The sequence below is a fragment of the Capsicum annuum genome, chromosome 12 (genome assembly GCF_002878395.1).
Source record: "Capsicum annuum cultivar UCD-10X-F1 chromosome 12, UCD10Xv1.1, whole genome shotgun sequence".
In the NCBI taxonomy this organism is placed as follows: Eukaryota; Viridiplantae; Streptophyta; class Magnoliopsida; order Solanales; family Solanaceae; genus Capsicum; species Capsicum annuum.
In genome coordinates this window covers 131,053,796-131,071,479 of record NC_061122.1, presented here as the reverse complement: position 1 = coordinate 131,071,479, position 17,684 = coordinate 131,053,796, and positions in this window count along the sequence as shown.

Sequence of the window (17,684 nt, the reverse complement as noted above, 5' to 3'; positions counted from 1 at the left end):
AACCTTACTACTTCTCCAGAGGTAGTGGTATGGACTGCATACATCTTACCCTCTCCAGACCCCATTATGTGGGAATACACTGGGTTTGTTGTTGTTGTTGTTGTTGGTAGTGTATTGAAAAATATAATGCATGCATTAGTTAATGTGTACTACTAGTACCTTGTTTGGTACAGTTTTTTGCCAATTTATAACTAATGCAAGCATTAGTTATACACTCTATTGTGTATTGAACTGTGTATTAGTAATACATTCCATTTCCTATGTATTAGTAATACAATGTCTTTTAAGACATGCATAAACTTATTAAATGACCTTAATACCCCTCAATTTTTCGGTCAAAATATTTCATCATTTCATTTCCCGCCATTTTAATTTACAATAGTTAATCATTTTAAAATATTTCACAATTTCTTTTCCCACCATTTTAATCTACAATAATGAATAGCTGATTTAAATAATTGTAACATATTTTTGCTTTGCTTCGGGGGTCTTTATAAAGATTAAAAAAATGAGACTATTTCTTAATTTTACATCTTATATTTTATTTTTATTTTGACTATGTTAATCCGTTGGTGTAATATTTCATGCGCAAAGATGAAGGTCTTACAATTAATCCGAAACCTCTATATACTAGTTCAACAATACTAATTATGTTTGAGATGACAAAAAAATTTGTAGCAAAAAAGTGTACAAAATCAAAGAAGGGTATTTTTGTAAACAAACATATCTTTTATCGATTTTATGTAAGATGTATTATTTCTTATACATCAAACCAAACAATGTATGAGAAATAATACATGCATAACTAATACAGGCATAACTAATATAGGCATTATTAATGCAACCATTATTAATATACTATATTCTGCATTGTTCTTATACACTTTACCAAACGACCCATAGTGTATTAGTAATGCTTGCATTAGTAATACTTGTATTATTTATGCTTGTATTAGTTATGCATATATTATTTCTGATATATTGTTTGATTTTATGTATAAGAAATACATCTTACATAATTTCTATAAAAGAAATTTTTGTTTACAAAAATACTCTTCTTTGATTTTGTACACGTTTATGCAAAAAAGTTCTTTTGTAATTTCAAACATAATTAATATTGTTGAACTATTATATAGAGGTTTAGGATTAAATGCAACACCTTCATCTTTGCGCAAAAATATTACATCAAAAGATTAACATAGTTGAAATAAAAATAAAATACAAGACGTAAAATTAAGAAATAGTCTAAAAATTTTTGTTAAAATCTTTTTAAAGACTCTTGAAGCAAAGAAAAAATATGTTATAATTATTTAAATCAACCATTCATTATTGTAAATTCAAATAGTGAGAAAAGAAATTGTGAAATATTTTGAAAAGATTCACTAGTGCAAATTAAAATGGCGGGAAAAGAAATGGTGAAATATTTTGAGAGAGAGATTGAGGGGTATTAAGGTAATTTAATAAGTTCATGCATGTGTTTAAAGTCTTTGTATTACTAATACATACGAAATAGTGTATAACTATAACTGATTCTTGCATTAGTTATACATAGGCAAAAATTCGTACCAAACAAGGTACTAGCAATAGACATTAACTAATGCATCCATTATATTTTACAATATACTCTACCAAATGACCCCTTAAGGTATTAGTCTAACATATGAAATCAATTGAAATTATATAAGAACAAATGTTCAACCTATTGCAACAGATTTTTCCATTGGATTTAATCAAATAGATTAAGTTATCTGTTGCAACCTATTATGCATCTGTTGCGACATATGACTGAGCTTTGAAAATTTTCAAATAGAAATTGTTATCTGTTGCACTTAGATGTTTTAAGACCCTTTTTTTTTAAAGAAATTTAGGTATTTCCTGTCCGAGATAAAAAAAAGTTAAAATACTAAGGCGGTAAAAAATATTACTTGGATAACTCAAAAATCTCCTGAGTGAGTAGTCTTATCTGGTCTTTTCAATGTCACCGTCTTCTTGTGCCACTTAAAATTTAAAAGCTATTAATGAATATTTAAAACCCATATCTAGAAGAATACTCTCTCCTTCAGACATAAGTAAGACTCAAGACTCAACTCAACTTATCTATCACTATTTCTTCTTTATCTTTTTCTTTCCTTTTTGGCTCTTTTTTCTCTCTTCTTTCAGTTGAGAATTCTTTCAGATCTCAATCGATCAATATCATTTCTTGACTAAATTGGGTGTTCTGATCCTTTTGATTTTTTCACATTACAGGTATGGTTCAATATTGCTTTTTTCATCTCGTCTTCTTCTTTGTATGTCAGTTAAATTAGATATTTACATCTATTGCTATTAATGATTTACCCATTTATCAGTTTCCTATTTATTGAGAAAATTGAAGGAAAGGTGACTTTTAAGTCTTGAATGATCGAACTGTAGTTTTTATATCTGTTGTAAAATGCCTCATCTGTTGACCAAATAGGTAATCCATTGCATAAGATTGATCATGTGTTGATTCACTCAATTTTGTGTTACCCTTTTGTATAGATGGAGCAACTATTTGAAGAAATCAAACCAGCAGCAAGCTTGGTTTGATTTATTCCAGGAGATGACTCACCTATTGCAACAAGTCATCCATCTAATGTAACAGATGCCTCATCGGTTGAGCAGATGGGTAATTTATTACATCAGATTGGTTATCTGTTGATTCGCTCAATATCGTGTTACCCTTTTTTAATGTTTTTTTTCTTTTTCTCTTATTTGACGTCAAATGTATTTCTCTTATTTGTAGATAAAAGGAAGTGAAACTGGATCCATTTTTTCCCGACCAGCATTAAAGGCTAAAGTAAAGATGGGTTCGGAGGAATAAGCTTCTTATAGATGGAACCACTTCATATGTGGGAGGTATGTATTACTGATCAATTATAGTAAAAATACACATCCAGTACAATGATTTTGTGAATGTTTGTTCTTTAACTATTAGGTGTTAATTCTTCAAACAAGATATGGCATTTTACAGTTAAGATTGTTAGGTTCGAGCTGGTAAGGCTGAGGGACCAAGACAGTGGTGTCGATACTTTGTTACAATTTTATGACAGTCTATGCTCATGTTTTTGTGTCAAATTTGGGGAAGGGTTCAAGATTTTGATGTAGTGTAAATATCCAATAGTGATTGGACCAGTTTTAATGTCTCAATGGACTTCTTAAAAGACCTCCAAAGCCTCGCACTACAGTAAACACCGGTAGAACCAATAGAAATTCCTGTGGTATAAATTTATATAGATGGGTTGCTGGAGGAGACTATTATACAACAGTAGGTGCTTGGGAGAATACTTGTGTGGGTAGGGGGAGGTTGAAAAGGCCATATATTATCTCAAACCTTGTTTTAGAGGAAAATGAAGAAAGGAAATTATAGCGAATCTGTCTAATGAAATTGACATGAGAAATGGAGAAACTGGATGAGCTTTAATTGTGGAAGTGTATCCAAATATAAAAATCCATCAGTCATTGAAAAAAAAATGGTTAACAGGAATGGAGTTGTATACATTGCTAGAAACTGCAACTAGCGAGGTGGCCTAAATGAAGACTCTCACAAAGTGCAGGACTAGAACTTTGAGGAAGCAGCTTTATGAGCACAGAAGGTGGTAAGATTGTCGGTTAGAATTGAATCCTGAAAAACCTACTCCTAAATTAAAAATACAGGATCAAGCCAAGGTGACAATTTCTCAATTTAAATATGCACCCCATGCCTCATATGGAAAGGCAGTGGAAAGAATAAGGCATGGGATTTCTGCCCAACTTCAGACCTTTTTGTTTCTACTACCATAAACCTGATCATATCCACAAACAGAAGGCATGACATGCAAGTTAGACTTCAAAAATTGACACCTTGATTTCCCTTATTTTTAATTTAGGAGTTGTTTGTTCAAGTTTCAATTTTAACCAACAATCGTATCAATTTCTTGTGCTCGCGAAGCTTCTTTCTTAAAGTTCTTGTCCTACACTTTGTGAGAGTCTTCATTGAGGCCACGCTAGCTAGTTACAATCTTTAGCAAAGTGTCCAGCTCCTGTCCTATTGAGCATTTTCTTTTTTTTCAACGACTGATGGATTTTTATATTTGGATACACTTCCACCTTTGAAGCTCATCCAGTTTCTCCATTTCTCATTTCAATTTCATTGGACAAAATCACTAGAACTTTTGTGCTTCCTACCTTGTGTTTTCTCTTAAACAAGTCTGAGATAATATATGGTATTCTCAACCTCCCCCTTTCCACACAGGTATTCTCCCAAGCACTTACTACTGTATAATAGTCTCCTCCAACAACTCATCTATATAAATTTAGACCAGGGGAATTTCTATTAGTTCCATCATTGTTTGCTGCAGTGCGAGGCTTCGGAGGCCTTTCAAGTAGTCCATTGATCCATTAAAACTGGTCCAATCACTATTGGATATTTACACTGCCGCCAAAAACTTAAACCCTTCCCAAAACTTAACATAAAAACATGAGTATAGACCGTTATTAAATTGTAACAGGATATCAACACCACCATCTTGAAGTCCTTCAGCCTTATTAGTTCACACCTGTCAAACTAAATTGTACAATGCAGAATCTTGTTTGAAGGATTAGTTTCTAATCGGTAAAAAATTGAATTCACAAAATCATTGCACTTTATGTGTGTCTATCGCGGTAGACTGATCAATAATACGTAACTCCCATGTATGAAAGTGGGTCCATTGCACACACCTTATTCTTCCTACCCCATTAAAGACACTATAGTGTTGTTTATTTATTTGCACGGATGTGATGACTATTAAAAATGAGGTGTGAAGAGTCGTGACTTTTTTATCTTAACACATTCAAAATAGCTGATAAATCAAAATCTCCATCTGTTGCAAATAATGAATCAGTTGTTGGAAGAAATCAAAACATCTCCTCCAACATATGGTCCATTTGTCATAACAGATAATCCATATGTTGCAACAAATTGTAAATTTGTAACGACAGACCAAACATTATTTCATCTGCACGCATGTGATGACTATTAAAAAAATGTAGTAGTGTCTTTTTATCTAACATATTCAAAGCAAATCATGAAACAAATTCTTCATCTGTTGCATCTGATGAATCAGTTGTTAGAAGAATTCAAAACATCCCCAACATATGGTCCATCAGTCGCAACAGATAATCTTATATTACAACAGATGGTAAATTTGTTGTGGCAGATGGATGATCGGTTGCAACAGTACAATAATAATGACTGTTATCAATTCTCAAAACTATTTTGAAAAGGTGAGAAGTATTAATGTAAACCAAAAAGTCGCAACTTTTCACAGAAAACAAAATGCCACTAGTTTTAATGTAATTAATACAATGGAGCTTAACAGACGTGCCTTTTGTCCTTATACACCTAGATTTAATCCTCTATAAATAGGTCCCTTCTTAATCTTCATTCTGCTAAACTTTATTTATTTCTTGCTTTTTTTCTTTTCGTGTCACATCTTCAACAACTTCTCTTCAAAGAGCATATTCTTTTATGTTGAGGTAAGTTTTTTTCAGTGTAAATCTACCAATTTGCAGTATACATTGTATTATATTGGGATTTTTTCTTTATATTTGTCAATTCATGCGTGTTGCAGATATGGATGATCCTGTTTAGGACATTGCTATTCTACGCAATACAGTGTGGGAACTTCAGAGGTAGGTTAATGACTTGCAGAGAGAGTTGGTCGTCGTGAGAGCAATGATATTCAGAGAGATGTAGAGGCTGATGAGGACCTTGTTGCTGCGAGGTGATTGGCCTGCTATCATTTATGATGATGATGATAATAATAATAATTAGAATGTATTTTTTCTTTTAGCGTATGTATTTTAATTTTTCTATATCGGATCTATACCTAATGTATTTTATTTCTTGTTTAATGAAAATTTTATTTTTAGTCGACTATGGCTTTTTAATTCTTATTCAATTTTCATTCTGTCTATTTTTTCTTCTAAATATTTTACTTGTTAACATGTCAACGGTTGGAGGTAAGAAGGAATTTTGAATCTAGTAGCAATATCAAATTTGCCTTTTGAGTTTCAACAGATGAACCATGTGTTGGAATAGATTGGTCATCGGTTAGGTTTCTATCAACAGCTTATCCATCTGTTGCGACAGGTTTATCATCTATTGGAGGAAAACATTCCAGTTTTATGGAATTGTCTTGTACTTTTCTAGGTAATTTCCATATGTTATCATGGATGGGTAATCTGTTGAAAATACTTGTCGTCTGCTATATTGTTTAATTAGTATTTTACCTCTTTTTATTGATACGCGACTTATTAAAAAGATATTTTATATATAATGAATGATAATATTACGTTCATAATAATGAGTTAAATATATAAAAGTCTACAACAAACAACTATACAAGTTTCTGCAATTACAATGATCATGGTGGAATACGATCAAGACATGTAGTTCTTTTGTGGCCAACGCGCTTACATACGGAGCACTTGTTTCTTCTTGATGAAAATGATTCTCCAAATCCATGCCTCCTCTTATATGGTTTTTTTCCCAGTTTGATAGTGCTTGGGTAATGTATGGAGGAGGTATTAATCTCCCCATAAGCTCTGCAGGAACAATATTGAGAGGAGTAATATGCCCATGATATGTCATTTCATATTTTTCTACCGAATAATATTGAGAGGAGTGCTTGTAAACTTTAGCTCCATATTTATGAACATATTGAGCTCGAAGCGCTGTCATAGCAAAAGCACAGGGTTTTTTGTCCAAGTCAAAAACTCAACACGTACAAGATCTTGTTTGAAGATTGACCGTGGCAACATCACCATGACCGGTGATACAGAATTTGTAATCTGCTATTATATAAGGTAATAACCTATTCCCCAAACTGACATTCATTGATATTATTTTTTTAATTTCAAGAAAAAATTGGGTTCTTTTTTGGGAACTTGAACTGCACATGCCTTTTGTTAAAAAATTTGCCATACTTCTGGATTATTTTTTCAAATATAGCCTTGATGGGAAATTGTCTTTCATTGCCAAACAATGAATTCACCGATTCAACTATTTTTGATGTCATAATATTTTAACTATACAAAAGAACCACTTAGTACGACATCATACTAAACTTGTAACTTAAACAAGACATTAAAATCGATAAGAATGTACCTATCGGCCAAACAGAATGCCTGGATCTATTTCTCGAAACTGACACATACGAGAAATTTTGCTACCTTGGGATTCACATCCGTTATTTGATTGAAATAGTATAAAAACGCCTCTCTACTATATACTTTAGCTTCTCTATAAAAAAGTGTCACGACTCTTTCATTGTGATAGTTGGTCTGAATATTCTCTTTAATGCCTGATGCAACAACCAAAGTAAGCTGAAGTGATGAAATGTAAACCCATCTTTGGAATACTTGGATGCCTATCCGATACAAAACACAAATCTTCGATGCAGCTTCGCAGTTGTTCAAAAAAAATCTATAAGAGGCATCACATTCTCCGTCCACTACACAAAAAGCGACAGGATAGATATGATTCTTCATATTTTGTGCCACCACCACTAGCATATCTACATTATACCTGCTCCTCAAGAAGGTACCATCGATGGCTCTTCCTTTTCTCAAATGTCAATAACCTTGAATCCAAGCACCATAGAATACAAAAAAGTACTTGAACCTTCCATTTTCATCAAGATGTAATGTCGTCTTACTTTTGGGATTTGTGGACTTAATCATGTAATAGTAGGCATCTAGGACTGCATACCCATGCTCGAGTGTCCCCTTAACCAATTCCTTGGTAATCGCTATGGCCATATATATATATCTTCAAATAACTGATCAGGACACCCAATTTTGTAATGAGTTGATCGGCAATAACCCTTGTTGAAGGGCCTTTGCCATCGGGGAAACTACTCCTGAAATATTCATTGAGGACCTTTGCTGTGGCGTGAGGATTTTGGCCCGAGATGTTCTCCGAACCACATGTTTTATATTTATCATGTTTATGAATAACGAATCTATCAGAACTTTCAGACTTAACCGCTCTCAACCACCACCTGTAGTTCGAATTAGCACATTTGAAGCAAAAGGCACTGCTCAAATTAATCACCTTCTTTATTATAAAATCTTTTTTCAAGCAAGAAATAAATAAAGTGGTAGATAGTTCATTCTTGTCCTTGAATGACATTCCAATGAAAAATCCGGTACCGTCATGTTGAAGATTTCCAGACTTTGTTGATTGAGAAGAACTGCACATCGTGTTGGTTGCATCAATGGGTGTAGGTGTTTGATCATCATCTGGACTATTCATGTTTAGATCATCCAACCTATCATCAAAGATGCCTTGCTCTTCTTCTTCTTCTATGTTCTGGTTCTCATTCTCTCTTGCCTTTTCAACCACGTACACCCTTAACACTGGCCTAGATGAATTACTAAGATACGCATGCAATCAAACCTAATTGGTTATCTTGAAAGCCAGTACCCTCTGATTTTCAGAGGAGCTATGCATGTAGCTGATGACGAGTTCTTCCAATTGATAATTCATTCTACAATAACTGATGATTAAGTTCACAAAATCATCATCCGAAACATTACTTTGGAATGTCATAGCTATCGTCTCTAGTATTTCACCCTCATTCCAATCCCATACATATCAATTTCTCTTCTTGATCCATTAACCATGACAATCCACCCCTACTGTTATTGATCCCTCCATTAGTGGTACCTAAATAAAGTCATTTGTTAAAAAAAGTTAATAGTGATTTTATAGTGTCGTAAATGAATCCCAACAGATGTGCAATCATTCGCAATAGATTACTTACCTATTGTGATTCATGTTACGCTCCTAAAGCTGATTTTAATAGAAGATTTATCAATTGTAGTAGGTGAAATATATGTTGCAATAGACTCTATATCTATTAGGATTGATGTTACAATACTAACGCACCTTTAAAGCTAATTCCAACAGAAAAGTAACATATTCTACCAGATAATTAACTTGTTGCGAAAGATGACTTACCTGTTGCAACAGACTACGATTTATTGGATTCAAGGTCAGGTTCTATCACAATAGGTTACTAATATATTGCAACAGGTACTTTCCATCTGTTGGAATCGAGTTAGGTTAATAATCTATTGCAACAGATATTTACCTTGTTGCAATAGACAACACATCTATTGGAATCGAGTTCAGGTTCTATTACAATAGGTTAATAATCTGTTGCAACAGATATTTATCATATTGCACCAGATAACTAATCTATTTAAACAGATAAATCATATGTTGCATCAGATGACCCATCTATTTGATTTATGTTACGGCCTATAGAAATATAAACATGAATCCAACATATCAGTCTTCCATTGAAATAGATGTCTTCTCTATCGCAAAAAATGATTTATCTATTTAAAAAGATAGATCTTATATTGGATTCATGATTATGTTCTATTCGTTGTTGGAAAAATAGAACAGTAGTAGTTTCCCAGATGAAAAATTCCACTAAAAATCATAATTTGACTTACCAAAGTCTCCTATGAAGCAATTCCAAAGTGGGAAGTGATGTACAAAATAAAATTTAACCTAAGAAATTGGTCAAATAGCAACAGTATCGGTAACAACAACAAAAACAACAATGGTCAACAAGAAAAAGATGAAGATGATAATGAAGTAGAAGATGATGATAATAAAGAAGAAGATGATGAATAAAGGAGTAGAAACAATGAGGAACAAAAATCACTAAGAGAGAGAAAATAACAATGGATGAGAAGAGGGATAAAGATGCTTCTTTTCCCTCCGTTTCCCATTTTATTAGGTAAACAATTGGATCAAAGTATAAATTTAAAAACTTTTGGGGTATTTTTAAACTTTTCCAACTTTCTTAATCCATAATAAAGTAATTGTCACCTTCACTCAATAATTAAGATATGTGTTACCTACACCTCATTTTAAAACTCCTTTGTCACCTACAACCCAAAACCCCTTGTTTGTACGTATCTTTCTTCAGGAATTTCTGCTTTAATACACACATATATGTATATATATATTTCTTGTAAAGCACATGGAATGTTCCACAATTTTCTTAAGATAATGTTGACAAGGAGATAGAATGAACCTGATTACAAATTAATAAAGTAAATGCTTTATACTACGTGCACATATATTGCTACAAAGAAAGTATGAATGTCATTTATTTTGATTTTTCCTAAGAAACTTTGTTAGACAAATATACAATAAAATAATATTTCTACGAGAAAAATCATAAAAAATGTTTTGTCATAAAAAAATTGAGTTTGTATAAAGATTAGAAATAAAATTGTCATTTGAAACAAACATTAGATAACCAAAATATTTTAAAATTTATCATAGATTTTAATTTGATAATCAGAAGTAAATTCAATTCCAACTATTTTCTTACTCCAAATTTTATGAATCAAAGAAACTGGCTTGCAACCCTTTAGCTTTTCATAACTATATCATCAAGTAGTATTGTCTTGATCAGGAAAAACTGAAAGAGATGAAAAAAAAAATAAGGTCATTATAATTTATTTTTTTTGCTTTTAAGTGTAGGAGAAATGATCTTAGGTAGGTTGAGTAGGACCAAGACTGCATATTTATTATGTAAATTCAGTGTTTTTGCACCTAAGATCGATTTAGAAGTAAGGCTGTAGTCTCAAGTCATCTCTAAGAGATAATGTTTCAAGTACCTAGGATCTTTAATTCAAGGTAATAGTGAGATAACACATCCTATTAGTGTGGGATGAGCAAAATAATGTAGGCTAGCTTATAGGATCTATTGTGGTAAGAATGCACCACATAAGCTAGAAGGCAAGTTCTAGAGAGTGGTTATTAGACCGACTATATTGTATGAAGCAGAGTGTTGGGCTATTAAAAACTCTCATGTCTAAAAGATAAATTTTTTTGTTATGTGAATGTTACAGTGGATATGTAGCCATACTAGGAGAGACGATATTAATAATGAGGAGATACGACCGAGGTACGAGTAACTTCCTTGGTAGAAAAGATGAGGAAAGCAAGACTAAGACGGTATGAGAATGTGAGAAAGAGTGTAGAATGTGAGGAAGAGTGTAGATGCCCCAGTGAGGAGGTATGAATGGTTGGGAATGGTAGGAGTCAGGATAGGTAGAGGTAATTAGAAGAATTATCAAAGAATAAATCGGAATTGTCTACCAAACTCAAGTTTATGTATTACGAAAAGAAAACACTTAACCTTTTTCACCTTTATACTCCGATCTCTTGTGGTATGTTTGATAGTTACTTTTTACTATCTGCAGCTTTCGAGTTATTACTTTTTATATGTTTTAATTTATACTTTTATAGCATAGAGAAATTTCAATAATATATTTACTAGTTAAAATTTTTCATTTGTATTATAAAATTTATATTTAGTATTTTATTTGGGAATAACATGTAACACATTTTCATAAACTAGTTATAATGACCCTAATTATAATTTTAGAATTTTCATTATTTTAACCATTTTTTCCTTTTTCATAGTTGCTCTATCTCATTTATGAGTTGCAGAAATGGTTGGTATGGTCAGTGGTGCATTTGAGAGTGATTTATATGAGTTTGTGATTTTGAATACCCTTAAATGAATTAGTTTGACTTTGATCAATATTTTGTGGTTCAGGTTTAAAATGGTGATTCTGACATCACCATTTAATCTAGAATATTTATTTTGGGTTAGTAGCAGGTTAGTTCAGATTCAAAACCTTTATTTTGCATTTTGATCCTCCATTCAGAAACTATTTAAATTTTAGCCTAAAGGGATTTCATGGGATAATTCATTGAAAATGACTTGTTCTAACAAAATCAAAAAGTATTGTTGAGTTCAAAATGTCAAAATTTAGAGTTTTCGGTCTCGGATGGGTTTTGGGTGGTTATTCAAAGTTTGGAGTTTTGTGCTGTTAAGTTTTATTAGTATTACCTATAGTTAATGAGTAATTTTAAGCATGTATATGATAACATCAGATCCATATGATAATTTTAGAATTAATGCAAAATTAATCGATAAATTCTGTATTTGTATATGGGAGATATGGTCATTTTAGCTCGAATAATTGTTGTTGGTAGAACGTAGGCCTCGATCGTAGCATATAGTCATGACCGTGATGAGTCTCCCCAAAAGGACATTGTGACTGCATGCCTTTAGTCATCGATGTAAAGGGGCTCCACTAAAGGTTCAAGCGTTTATTTAAAGCTAAATCACAAAGTTTTAGAATTTTTGACATTTTGGGAGCTAGAAATCTCCGTTTTAGGAAATTATCAATGTTTTTTTCTTGTAATACCACCGAGAAAGTGCATCTACCTCCATTTTATCCATTTTTCAAGAAATTCTATTTTATTTTTCATTATTTCTACCCAAATTTGAGAATCAAAACACCATTTTCTCTATTTTGGGGCTTCAAAGCTCAAATTTGAGCATTTCTAAAGGATTTTTTGAGATTTATTTCATGGGTATATTTCTAAACATTGTATTTATCATTTCCCTATTGATTTCACTACAAATTCATCCTCAAATCTTAGAATTTAAATTTAATTTTGGGGTTTTGGCAATAAACTTAAAAATAATTTTTCTTTGATTTGGACCTCGTTTTTAACTTATCTTTATGTGGATTTTTAAATATATGAATAATGTGTTTTCAGGATTAAAAAAATTCAGTTTTATCCTTTTTCTTTTGGGGTCAATTTTTGAACTATTTTTAGAGCTAAAAAATATAGTTGATATGTGTATCATTGGACTCCTTTTGACTAATAGATGTCGTATTTGATTAGATTGAATGCATTTGGTATTGATTTATCAGAGTATAGATTTTGGTTGATGCTTTGGAATTAGTTTTGGCTTGAAGACCTATATTCAAGGCAAGTTGAGATGTATTTTGACTTTCTTTGAAATGGTTATGTGTTGTATATTTGTATATTTGTATTTTTTGAAATGCTTAGGATTGAGGGTCCCACTTAGGTCAAATAAAAGCATTTTTGGGGGTACCGTAGTCTTTTGAAGGGTCATAGTTATTTAGTTGCTTATCTTATTTAGTCTTGATACTTATGAAAATACTTAGAGTGGATTATAGATAGTTACCTCATAGATATTGAATAATAATGATAGAGGATACCTAATTTAGAACTTGAATTATATTTGGTAAACTTTGATGTAATGAGTGAGGTTTTAGTAAATTCTTAGCAGATGATTATGTTATTGTCGTTACTTGATAGAATGTTAAGGTTTCAAGTATACTTAGTGTATGAATAGACTTGTAATATTTAATGAGGCTTAATGTATGAAATAAGCTAGGGTTGGTTAGTCCGTAATTTATTCTTATGGGGAATGTTGTTTATTTTGTGTTTCTCGTATGGGGGCTTATGTGAACTTCATTATGGAGTTGAGTAATTACTTATGATTGTATGTCTGAGTGAGGGCTTATATGTATATTAATTTTTATTTGAGAGGATATATCATTGTGATGACCAAGTTGGGGCTTGACTTGATGTTATTGGTCATGTTTGTGCATTAAATGCCTTATGTAGTATTTTGTCGCCCGAGTGGGGACTTGACTTGTCATTATAGACCTTATATGTACACTAGAATGTCATATCTATTATTATGTCGCCTGAGCGGGGGCTTGACTTGACATCATAGGCCATATCTGAGCATTTAATTGCATTATCATTATAGTGATACCCAAGTGAAGGGTTATAAATGATAATATTGATGACTACATGACTATTTATTTTGGTGGTACCAAGTGAAAACTATTTTCATGAATTAGTGATACATTAAGTTAATTCTGAGGTCACTTATACATGTATCAAATGTAATTTGATCTTCATACTGATTGACTTACCAAAGTCTCATATCATATATGCATATTCATGAGATATTGATACCATTGAGATTATAAGAGTATATTAGTTATGAGACCCACATGGGTCCTATCTTAGGAGTGTTGAGGCTTGATAAGTGTATACATAAAGTCAGGCAATGGCTTTTAATCATTCATCATCATCATCATCACTTTGTATTAAATCACTTGCATTGCATGACATTTCCTCAGTATGGTTTTATATTGTGGTTGAATTCTTACTTTTATAGCTTATTATTGTGATTAAACCTTGTTTATAATATTATGCATTGAACATTAATTTCACTTTGTTACAATATATAATTTGACTTCTTGATTGATTTGTGAGCTGAGGTATACATGAGATGTATGATGTGGCTATGGCTTGATTAGTGAGACATGTAGTGTTACACATAGTGGTAGCATGTACATATACTTGTACACTCTCACTACTTTATCATAAATGATTTATGAAACATGATAATTGAGTTTGATAGACTATGTTTGTGAGTCTTCCTTATAAATATTTTTCTATTCTTGTTAAACATAAAATATCTATAGTTGACTTACCTAGTCTTATGTGCCTAACAAGTTTATAGATAATGTTATGGTTGTTGTATTTGGTTGTCATAATAGGATGAAGTGGAGAATTTAATGACTATAGTTCTATTTGGGGAAACAATAGGCATTTAGAGTGGTGGTTCTCACTATCACTTTGGATTAGGATTGATTATCAATGATGCTTGCTAAGTACACATATTTCATACTAGCTCTTTCTTTCTTTTCCTTTTCCTCTTCCTTTTCTTATTCTTCAACACCCCGTGAAGGTATCGGTTCAAGTAGTAGATCGTAGATTTCATTCTCTCTATATTTGATACAATCCTAAAATATAAGCTAAGCTTAATAAGAAAACGAAGCATAAGTAAGACTAATAGTAAGAAGATGAACTAAGAAATAAGAGAAGATAAATAGATAGATAAAAATTAGGAATCAAAGACAACCAACTTCAATAAATTAAAGTGACCTTCTTTAAATATCCCAACAAGCACCTAACTCTAAGAGGAACCTCAAGTGAATTGATATCCCCAAAAACTCTTCTTTCCAAACAAGAAACAACTAAAACATTATCAAGCTCTCATAATCTCTCAATAAAAATGGAGTATTTTTTTAATCATGTCAAATTCAAAGTATTCCAACACAAATGAATATACTTATACTAAGCAAATAAAGAAGAACCTATGTTATTACATTTCTACCCTTAATGAAACTAAGGGCCTTGTTTGGATGTTGAATTCATCAAAAGGCCTAATCCTCCTTCTTCTTCTCAAAGTATGACTTATGAAAATATAGAATTCTTGGGAGGATTCCGTAATTCACTCAAGTATGTCCTTCTTCATGAATAACCCTTGCCAATGTTGAAGTTCACGAGCTTAGGTCCTTGTGAAATGCCTTGGGTAACCTTGGGGTGTATCACTCTCCCCTTCCTGAGAAGAATTTTCCCTCATATTCAAGGGGTATTCATCATAGACATCCATAGGAGAAAGATCCAAACCATTTAATGTATTGTGAACTTGGTAATCCAAGGGAAAATCAATTTTGTAGGCATTGTCATTAAGCCTTTGAATCCGTTTGGAAGATCAATTTTGTAGACATTGTCATTAAGACTTTGAAGTAGTTTAAATGGACCATCTCCTATAGAAATTATCTTGTTATTTCTCTTCTGGGGAAATATTTCATTTAGAAAATTAAACAAAACTCAATCACCCAGTTTAAGCACCACCATTTTTTGCCCTTTGTTGACTCTCTTAGCCTTTTCTTGATTCTATCAAGTTGAAATCTCACTTTCTCATTTAAAGCTTTTATGGATTCTACCCTGTTGTTACCATCCATACTTTAACACAATATCTTGATACAAAGGGGTTAGATCAAAAGGGTTTAGGGGGTTAAAATCATAGTCAACCTCAAATGGAGACATACTAATAGGATAATGAATGAAATGATTATTTACAAATTCAGATAAAGACAAATATTCTTCCCCAGATGTGAGTTTTCCTTTAACCTTGGCCCTAAGCATATAACCAAGGGTGCAACTCATAATTAGTTTTCCCATTAGTTTTTGGGTGACATGATGTAAAGAACAATAATTTTGTCCCAAGTCTACCTTATAAGACCTTTCAAAAGTGGCTAAGCAATTTAGGATCTCTATCACTCACTATAGATTGAGAAATACCATGCAACTTGACAACATGCTCACCAAATAATGAGGCAACATGTGGGGCATCATCACACTTATGACATGAAATGAAGTGATCCATTTTGGAAAAAGGATCAACGACCACAAAGATGATATTCATCCCCCCAATATATCATGGTTTCATTGCAATTTTCATTCTTAAAATAGGAAAATATTCAAGTACTTACATCTGTCTTGTAAAATATAATGTGTTTTTGTGTCTATTTTGCAATAAACTAGGTTTTAGAGCCCAAAAGAAGAAAAGGAGTTGAAAACTATAGAAAGGACAACTTATGATGCAACCTACATAGCGCAAATGGGGTTTGTAGGTCTCATATTTTGCAAATTCAGAGGACCTAAAAGTACAGTGTTGAGACTGCTAGTTATGAGGATTTTATGGCTTGTAGGTACAAACTACGACACTGTAAGTACCAGTGTAGGTTGCACATAAATAAAGTTTAGAGAAGCTACAGAATTAAGGATTATCTAATATATACAACGATATAACCTATGAGGATAAGTACCACTTACACCCCATAGGTTCCTTCATAAGTGGAGTTATAACAACATTGAAGTTTTTTGTCATCTTTGATACTCACCCATGTGGCATGGGTACCACTTATGGCCCGTAAGAGGCCACCGATCCAAGGTTACCTATTCATTTTGATTTAGATTCTTAGGGTTTTTATGTAATCTATAAATACTCTTTTAATGCTTTTAGTCAGTTTATGCACTCATTATATTCACAAACATATATTTGATTCTATGATTTACTTTTAATCTTGGAATCCTCCTATGCTTGGTTTTTCGTTGATTAATTAGTTTGAGACTTTGGGTTTATTCTTCTATTGTTGTGAGATTCTGTGCTTTCTTTATTAAATTCCATGGCATTTCTTGCAACTATGAGGGTCTAAACCACTTAGCTAGGGTTTTGGAAACCTTAGGAAAATAATGAAGTAGGGAAGTATAAGGTTCTTCTAGATCATTATTTATGCATATATTATGATCTTCTTCGGATTGTTTGCTTCCGTAACTACTACAGAATTTAAGGACTTGCCTGTATTCTAGTTTATCTACACAAGAGAGATTAAGATTGGAAAAATAAGATTACAATAGTGATTTGAGCCTATCAACCCTCATCAAATTAAATTGATACTCACAAGGTGACAGTTAAATTAGGATCAAAGACAATGGTTTGAAAGGAGACACGCGAGACTCATAAGATGAAGAGTGAAATTTACTAAGCCATTCACAACATGGTTGGTAATACCTATCTTCTTAGACTCTGCATATATGGCAGTAAGATAGTTGGATTGAGCACGATATAACTACGGATTTAGGATGCCAAGGGGGACACAGTACTACTGTTCAACCCAGTTTGATTAAAACTGAAAACAATCAAGACTTGTTACGTCTTACTGTTTATTATAAATTTCCCCTTTGCCTTTTTGCACTACTAGCTACTTTAGCAAGTTTTAGAGATAGATTTGAACTATTTTTTGTGGTATTGACCCTAAATTAGTTGGGTTACTATAATTTGACAACGGCTGCATTGTATCTTATTGGAGGGTATAGTTTAGGCGACATCAAATTTTGGTGC